The sequence below is a fragment of the Mandrillus leucophaeus genome, unplaced genomic scaffold (genome assembly GCF_000951045.1).
Source record: "Mandrillus leucophaeus isolate KB7577 unplaced genomic scaffold, Mleu.le_1.0 Scaffold298, whole genome shotgun sequence".
In the NCBI taxonomy this organism is placed as follows: domain Eukaryota; kingdom Metazoa; phylum Chordata; class Mammalia; order Primates; family Cercopithecidae; genus Mandrillus; species Mandrillus leucophaeus.
The window spans coordinates 2,782,693-2,792,202 of NW_012103120.1; the positions used below are offsets into that span (position 1 = coordinate 2,782,693).

The 9,510-nt window shown below is 43.8% G+C and overlaps 1 pseudogene; it reads right to left on the reverse strand.

The window, feature by feature from the left end:
• Positions 1 to 5,403: 5,403 nt before the first annotated feature.
• On the reverse strand, positions 5,404 to 6,407 carry LOC105544109 (annotated as a pseudogene).
• Between the last annotated feature and the right edge of the window lie 3,103 nt (positions 6,408 to 9,510).

The following is a 9,510-nucleotide window of genomic DNA, read 5'->3' on the forward strand; positions in this document are numbered from 1 at the left end:
TCCAAGAAAGAGTATGTGGGAAGTAAAGCTTTTGAGAACCTGCAAGCCTGAAGTATGTTTCTTCACTCATAGTTGATTTGCAACTTGACTGGCCCATAGAATACTAGGTTGGAAATAATTTTGAAAGCATGGTGTATTAGTCTGTTCTCACATTGCTCATAAAGACATACCCAAGACTGGGTAATTTATAAAGAAAAAAAGGTTTAATGGACTCACAGATCCACGTGACTGGGGAGGCCTCACAATCATGGCGGAAGGCGAAAAGCATGTATTACATGATGGCAGGCAAGAGAGAATGAAAGTCACGTGAAAGGGGAAACGCCTTATAAAACCATCAGATCTCATGAGACTTATTCACTACCATGAGAACAGTATGGGGGGGACAGCCTCCATGATTCAATTATCTCCCACAGGTCCCTCCCACAACACGTGGGAATTATTGGAGCTACTATTCAAGATTAGATTTGGGTGGGGACACAGCCAAACCATATCACATTGTTTTACTGTCTTCTATCTTCCAGAGTTCCTTTTGGGAAATCTGAACTTATTCAGATGCCTCAACCTTTGGGTGTTGTGTTTTCTGGAAATGTGTAGAATTTTCTCTTTGTGCATTATTCATCAGTATGGGTTTATGCTATGGTTTGAATATGTCCCTTCCAACATTCAGGTGTTGAAACTTAATGGTCAAGGTGATGGTGTTAAGAGATGGGGCCCTTAAGAGATGATTAGGTGATGAGGGCCCATCCCCTTGTGAATGGGATTAGGTACACTGAAAAAGGGGCTTGATGGAGGAAGTCTGTCCTTTTTTGCAGCCCTCACTAGATACCAAACCTGCCAGTGCCTTGATCTTGGATGCCTCCTCAGCCTCCAGTACCAAGAGAAAATAAATTTCTGTTCTTTGTAAATTACCCAGTCTCAGGAATGTTGTTATAGCAGCACAAACAAAATAAGACAGTTTATTTTTGGGCGTTGGGCTGAGGATTTAGTGAGACCTTCTATTTTTTCCTGAGGGCTCTTTTTCACTTTCTCATTTTTTTTTTTTTTTTCATTTTTATTATGAGACCAGGTCTTGCTCTGTTGCCTAGGATGTAGTATAGTAGTGTGATCTTGGCTCACTGTGGTCTCAACCTTCTGGGCTCAAGTGCCTCAGCATCCTGGGTAGCTGGGACCACAGGCATGTGCCACTACATCTGGCTAATTTATTATTATTATTATTTTTTGTAGAGATGGGGGCTCACTCTGTTGCCCAGGCTGGTCTCGAACTCCTGGACTCAGAAGATCCTCCTGTCTCAGTCTCCCAAAATGCTGGGATTATAGGTGTGAACTGAAAATTTTTTTTATATTTTTCAATTCTGATTTCATGAGTGCATTGTAATAAAAATTCATGACCTTTCTGAAGACATTGAGAGTTTTTTTGCTCTTCCTGCACACTTTCTGTTTTCACTATATATATTTGTTTCTGTTCAGGTGTTTCTTGAATCTTTCATGCTTGATTACTTGCTCATGTTTAAACGTGGAGGCTTCAAGAGCTGCCTGGAAACTCTGAGTAAGTGGGTGAGGCTTGATCATGGTGAGATTTCCTGTAGGGTGAGCTGCCTGGGCCCTTTGTTGGGGAAGCCCCGATGTCAACATCCATGTGAGTGTATTTGGATCTTTCTTCTTGGGTCTGATAGATTCCCACCTACAAAAGACTTATTTGGTGTTCTGCATGAAAGTAAATAACTGCTGCCATCATTCTGAGATGAGGAGGAAGTTTTGCATTTAGTAGGCATACATCATTTACTTAACCCTCCTGTGTTTTGTTTATTAAAACACACTCTCTGCTTTACCCTCTTCAAAGAGGAAGACTGTCTTCTGGTGGGGTGAGGGAAGGAAATCACCCAGCATTTGGAGGAAGAGAGGGGCATCTAGGGATATAACTGCTTTTCAAACAGCTTTCAACCAACGTTCTTTCTTCCATCACAGCCCTGCCCTTCTTTTCTAGGAGTAGTTGTGCCTTCAATGCCTGAGCCTTGATTATTTGGTAGTTTAAATTGACTTGGTTCTTGAATTTCCCCAGGAGGAAAAAGAGTTCAAATTTTCATCAGTTTTACCAAGTCCATACCACCTGTTATCTGTTTTGTAGCTTTCAAAAAGTTGGTGCTATTTCTTGTCATGTTGACTGTATCCTTATAGGTTTATGCTTAAAAAACAAAACAAAACAAAACCTTTTACCATACCATAGTTGCAGTGCAGTTTAGGAGAGAGTGAAATGTGTGTTCAATTAGCCAGCCATTCTTTTGCAATTCTGCTTTTTTTATGGTATGTTTAGAGATTTCTTTTTTAATTTTTTTTTTTTTTTGAGACACTGCTGTGTCGCCCAGGCAGGAGTGCAATGGCTCCATCTCGGCTCACTGCAAGCTCTGCCTCCCGGGTTCACGCCATTCTCCTGCCTAACCCTCCCGAGTAGTTGGGATTACAGGCACCCACCACCACGACCAGCTAATTGTTTTCTATTTTTAGTGGAGACAGGGTTTCACCGTGTTAGCCAGGATGGTCTCCAACTCCTGACCTCGTGATCCGCCCGCCTTGGTCCCCCAAAGTGATGGGATTACAGGCGTGAGCCACCGCGCACGGCCGTGTTTAGAGATTTTTTTTGCAGTTGCCTTCTTTTGAGAAAACCAAAGGCAGCAGACTCTGGGCATGCTGAACTGGGGCTACTTGCTCCATTTCAGTTCTTAAATTTAGAAGTATGCCTCTGCTTCCCTCGCAGACAGTCCAATTAAAAATAAAAACCTCCAAATCAAGAATCGAGAAACAGTTATGGGACTCTGATTGCAGCAAGCATTTTCAAAAGCAATTAGCATTCAAATAACTTACCCACTGAGATAGAACAATGGTCTCCCAAGGATGTTCACATTCTAATTCCCAGAACTTGTATGTCAAATTACATGTCAAAGGGGGATTAAAGTAGCAGGTGGAATTAAGGTAGCTAGTCAGCTGACTTTAAAATAGGGAGATTACCCTGGGTCATCTGCTTGGCCTAATGTAGTCACAAGGATCCTTAATTGTGGATGAGGGAGACAGAAGAGTTATTGTCAAAGTTATACGATGTTAGAAAGACTTGACCATCCCTTCCTGGCTTTGAAGATGGAAGGGGAACATGAGCCAAAGAATGCGGATAGCCTCTAGACACTGCACCAGGAAAGGACACAGATTCTCTCCTGGAAGCTCCTGAAGGAACCAGCTCTGCTGACAGAGCTTTTTTTTTGTCAGGGAGAGGGGGATCGATTTTTATGTGGGCTTCTCGCAGTGGTTAGAGTCACTCTTCAGAACAATCTCAGCACAGGAAATGCATCACTGAGACTGCCTAGAAAAGTCTGACCAGTAGCACCTTACTGCTTAAAACACACATATTCACAATAACTGACAAATGATAATGTGCCTCACGCAGGAATGTGTTCTCATTTGCAAATCTCTCAACTGGCTATAGCACTAAACCCTCCACCAACTCCTTCTATCTCATTCACCTGGAAACCAGTCTCAATCACATCTCCCCATCCCCAGAACCAATTCTTTATTAAATCTCTCCCTAAGCGGGTTGCCTCCTGTAGCGGGGGCCAGACTGCGACTTGGGAATCAAGCCTGGCTCCACAGGTTGCATTTCCATCTTCTTGTGCCTTTAGGGTAGGACACTGCAAGGAATCCCACAGTTAGCACTCCACCACTTCCCCACTCTAACTGGGGAAAGGAACGTGAGAGAGTCAGAATTCATCTATTTGATTCGTTCACTGAAAAAGGATTCACTTTGGTAGAACTTGTTTGCCTTTGAGACACTTCAGTGAGTTACTTGGGATTCTTTAAAAAGTGGAAGAAAAGGCATCTGAGGGCTATGACACAATCCAGCCACTTCTGGCCACATGTCAGCTTGCTTGTGCCCACTGGACTCGTCAGAGGGAGGCAGGCCCTGCAGTACCCCCAGTACCCTCAAAGCCTCCTCCTGGCAATTCTGGGCAGGGCTGACGTCTGGGCCACAGCTAGTCCAAGACTGTCTTTGAAGACCCAATCAAGCTTCTGTCTGAAATTCCATCTTCTTCTGTTCCAGGTGGTTGTGGACACCCCTGGGGGCTTGTACGGAGGACCAGGCATGGCCAAGGGAAGCAGACAGGCTCAGAGCACATTTCCATTTACAGGGAACAGAACACAGGCCCCTGTGTGTCCACGGAGCAATGTGTAAGTTGCAGTGGTGAGTAGAGTAAAACCTCTATGTTGAGCACAGTTATCTCTGGCAAACACAGGGGCCTGCAGTCAGTCCACAATGCTGTGGAATACACCTGAGTACACAGTCAGACATTTGCCCCGTAAATAGTAAATGTGTAACATCAGTTACTTAGAGAGGGCCGTCTGTGCTCCAGACATGTGGTTTGCATGAGGAGAATGGCTGCCACTCAAGGTATCTTCACAGGGAAACAGGGCTTGGGCTCACACACAATGGACAGGCATGCAGGGTTCACCCAAAAAGTTACGGTGTACGGACTTCACTCTGTTCAACATGGATTTGGTTTTGTGGAATCCAAATGCACTCATTTACTTCACAGCCTTGGATTTGTCTGTTTGGGGATCGATCGATCTATCTATCTATCTCTATCTATCTATCTATCTATCTATCTATCTCTATCTATCTATCTATCTATCTATCTATCTATCTATCTATCTCTATCTATCTATCTATCTATCTATCTATCTATCTATCTATCTATCTATCTAGATATTTATATCTATATATTTTCTTACCATAATATCAGTGCCTTGTCTGAATATCATCATATCATTGTTTAAGAGTGGGGGGAAAATCAGACTCTTCGTATGAACAGGGCTGCTTGAGGAATGTTCATTTCAGCTGTTTGCCACCTCCATTCAGATTATTCCTATCACAGCTCAGCTGGTGACCCGAAGCTAAGCAACAGGCACAAGGATCCTGCGGGTCTTCCAGATGGCTGTGTTCACCTCCTACCTGAGAGACTCTTTACACAGAAAATGAGTCACCCCACTCAAAAGGAGTGGGGACAGGGGCAGGGACAGGACATGAGAGCCACAGATAACCAAGGTGTTTCTTCCAAGTGGCCAGTTTAAAACAGACAATGACCAGCCATCCATCCCCGAAAAAAACCCAAAAGAAACCACACCAAAAAAAAATTTATTCAGAATCAAAGACAAAATACGGTGTGACAGCCAGGCTGGAGGGACCCTTTCTCAGTGTCCATCCCTTCTTCAGTCTCCTATCTCTTTCCTCCTATGTGTGAGGAACAGTGAGACATAAAGACCCGCGGAGCACGTGCTCGGGCTGGAGGCTGATGCTGACCACCTGTGGGCACAGACCAAGGGGCACATGCAGAAAGCTGCACATCTATCCACTACCATGGCTTAGGGCCACCTGCTCACGGAGGTTTCAGAGACAGCCTCCACTCTAGCCTTCACACAAGACATCTCCTTTACACAAGACAGCACATGGTAGCTGTCGTGGAAGTCCAGGGGCCCATCCAGTGCATCAGCGATGAGCATGTTGAACTCTTTAAGGCCATGATCATGGTGGCCCTGGCATACACACTTCAATGCCCGAGTCACCAGTGAAGTGGCAAAGTCTCCTGAGCATCTTCTCTTTGCTGTCGGGCGGTGCGCTGCCATGTTCAGAGCTGTCATCTTTCAGCAGCTCCTCCTTACCTTCTGCATCCTTGTCCAGGAAGGTCCTTGGGTCCAGCTCTCCCAGGATGGCTACAGAGCCACTGGGCTGCATCTCCAGGTCTTTGGTGGCTACTCGGTCACCTGGTAGGTCAGAGGGCTCAGGATCAGCGATGCTTGGGGGTCTTGTGATGCTTCTGCTGGGCTCAGACAAGGGGATTCCCTTGGATCCCCTGGTGGGATTGGCGCCGGGGGACTGCCATCTGCCGGGCCGCACTGTGCAGGCAGGAGCTGCTGCTGCTGCATAGCTGGAAGTCACTGTATGCTGGGGGAGGAGTTGGAGGCTGGCTCACTACTTCCTCATAAGGAGGACTTAAGTAGTTTAGCAAAAATCTGAAATAAAAAGGCAGCACTGAGTGATTGAAGGCTTCTCGGCAGGGGATCAGGTTGATTTCATGTTGCCGATGCTGGGCCTGAAGGCGGTGCTTGGCTTGGCGGTGGTGGCCATTGCAGCAGCAGCTAAGGATGATGATGATGGTCCACACCAGCCAGAGCTACCAGAGTTCCTAGTAGTAGTTGTAGCACTGAGACTGTCCACAGCAGTGTCCTATGTCACAGATGTAGCTTTGATTATTGGTATCCATGCAGGCTTCCTTATCCTGTGGGGGTTCAGCCCTGGCTGACAGAGGGCTGGGTAGCACCAGGAGGAGCAGGAGCACCATGCCACCCAGGAGCCTTCTCCTCTCCATCCCCCTCGTGCTCCTGCCCCTCTGCCATGGCGCTGCCACCTCCCTCCTCCCTCTCCTCCTCTACCCTCTTCTTCCTTGTTCCTTCTTTTTTCTGCTGACAATTTGACTTCAGCCCAGTAAGGCTAATTTCGGACTTCTGACTGCTAGAACTGTAAGATAATAAATTTGTGTTGTTTCGAGTCACTAAGTTCGTGGTAATATGTGAAAGCACCGATAGGAAATGAATACACTCACTATAAATTTAAAAAATAAAGTATGATTCATAGTACTTTAAAATCTGAAAACCCAGAAACAAATCCATGCACCTACAGTGAACTCATTTTCCACAAAGTTGCCAAGAACATACATTGGAGAATGGGCAGTCTCATCAATCAATGGTGCTGGGAGAACTGGGTGCCATATGCAGAAGAATGAAACCAGGTCCCTATCTCTTGCCATATACAAAAATGAAATAAAAATGGATTAAAGACTTAAATCTAAGGCTTCAAACTATGTAACTACTACAAGAAAAAATTGGAGAAACTCTCCAGGACATTGGACTGGGCAAAGATTTCTTGAATAATACCCCACAAGCATAGGCTATCAAAGCAAAAATGGACAAATGAGATTATGTCAAGTTAAAAAGCTTCTGCACAGCAAAAGAAACAATCAGCAAGTGAAGACACAACCCACAGAATGGGAGAAAATATCTGCAAACTATCCACCTGACAAGTGATTAATAGTTAGTATATATAAGGTATTCAAACAACTCTATAGGAAAAAATCTAATAATCCAATTATAAAATAGGAAAAAGATTTGAACTGATATTTCTCAAAAGAAGACATACAAATGGCAAACAGGCATATGAAAAGGTGTTCAACATCATTGATCATAAAAGAAATGCAAATCAAACTTACAATGTGATATCATCTTACCCCAGTTAAAATGGCTTATATCCAAAAGGCAATAACCTATGGAGAGGATGTAGAGAAAAGCAAACCCTTTGGACACTGTTGGTGGGAATGCAAATTAGTACAACCACTGTGGAGAACAGTTTAGAGGTTCTTCAAAAAACTAAAAATAGAGCTACCATATGATCCAGCAATCATACGGCTGGGTATATAACCCCCAAAAAGGGAAATCAGCGTATCAAAGAGCTATCTACACTCCCATGTTTGTTGCAGCACTGTTCACAATAGCCAAGATTTGGAAGCAACCTAAGTGTCCATTGACAGATGAATGGATAAAGAAAATGTGGTACATATACACAATGGAGTACTATGCAACCATAAAAAAGAATTAGATCCTGCCATTTGCAACAACATGGATGAAACTGGAGGTCATTATGTTAAGTGAAAATAAGCCAAGCACAGAAAGACAAATGTTACATGTTCTCACTTATTTGTGAGATGTAAAAACCAAAACAAGCACATAGGGATAGAGAGTAGAAGGATGGTTACTAGAGGCTGGGAAGGGTAGTAGGGGTTGGTAGAGGGGAGGTGGAGATGATTAATGAGTACAAAAAAAAAGGAAATAATGAATAGAGCATAGTATTTGATAGCACAACAAGGTGACTATAGTAAAAATAATTTAATTCTTTATTTTAAAATAACTAAGTATAACTGAATTATTTGTACAAAGGATAAATGCTTGAGGGAATGGATATCCCATTTTACATGGTATGATTATTACACGTTGCATACCTGTTTCAAAACATCACATGTATCCCCATAAATATCTATACCTACTATGTACCCACAAAAAATTAAAAACTAAAAAAAAATTAAATAAAGAACTCCAAAATATGTTTGAGGTTTTCAACAGATTGGTTACATTAACTCTGCCCTCTGATTCCTTGTCTAGAGGAAGATTATATGGAAGTAACGACAGTGAAGCTTCAGGACTTTTGGTACACAGGTATCAAGAATATTGAAGTTGTAGCGTGTCCTAGGTAGAAAGGAGAAGCTAGGTTGCAGCCGAGAAGCATCCCTGGTGAATTGTCCCAAGAGATCTTAGGAGAAAGGTTTCTGAATCTCCAAAACTCCAGTTATTTGTTGTGATTTCTGTTCCTATTCTGAATAAATTCATACCTAATTTTGTTTTGGTAGTTTTGTATTGTTTTTCTTATAGAGAACTCCCCAAGTTGTATCTGCTCTAGGCCCCAAACACTGAGATCCACTCTGCCCTTGCCTTTTTCTTGTTTATTATTTGTTTAATTTTTTTATTGAGATGAGGTCTTACCCCTTTACCCAGGCTGGAGTGCAGTGGCACAATCACGGCTCACTGCAGCCTCTGCCTCCCAAGCTCAAGCAATCCTCCCACCTCAGCCTTCTGAGTAGCTGGAACTACAGGCATGCGCCACCACATCTGGTATTTTTCTTTTGAAACAGGCATGCAATGTGTAATATGTGTAATAATCATACCATGTAATTTTTGGTATTTTTGGTGGAGATGGGGCTTCACCATGTTGCCAAGACTGGTTTTGAACTCCCGAGCTTAAGTGATCCACCTGACTTGGCCTCCCAAAGTGCTGGGATTACAGGCGTGAGCTACTGTGCCTCGCTGCATTTTTCTTTTTTAAATAGATGTAGGCCAGTCTGGTGGCTCACATTGTAACTCCAGCACTTTCGGAGGCTGAGGTGGGAGGATCACTTGAGCCCAGGAGTTCGAGGCTAGCCTGGGCAACAAAGTGAGACTCCCCAATCTCTACAAAAAATGAGAAAAATTAAAGAGGCTTGGTGGCGCATGCCTGTAGCCTCAGCTACTCAGGAGGCTGATGCGGGAGGATCACTTGAGTCTGGGAGGCCGAGGCTGCAGTGAGCCGTGATTGTGCCACTGCATTCCAGCCTGGGCAACAGAACGAGACCCCATTTCAAAAAAAAAAAAAAAAAAAAGACGTAAAAATCATAATATACATGCATATGTACATACATAATTATTTTAATCATTGAGAAAGGAAAAAAAAAGTTGCAGTCGGCCGGGCGCGGTGGCTCAAGCCTGTAATCCCAGCACTTTGGGAGGCCGAGACACGTGGATCACAAGGTCAGGAGATCGAGACCATCCTGGCTAACATGGTGAAACCCCGTCTCTACTAAAAATACAAAAAACTAGCCGGGCGAGGTG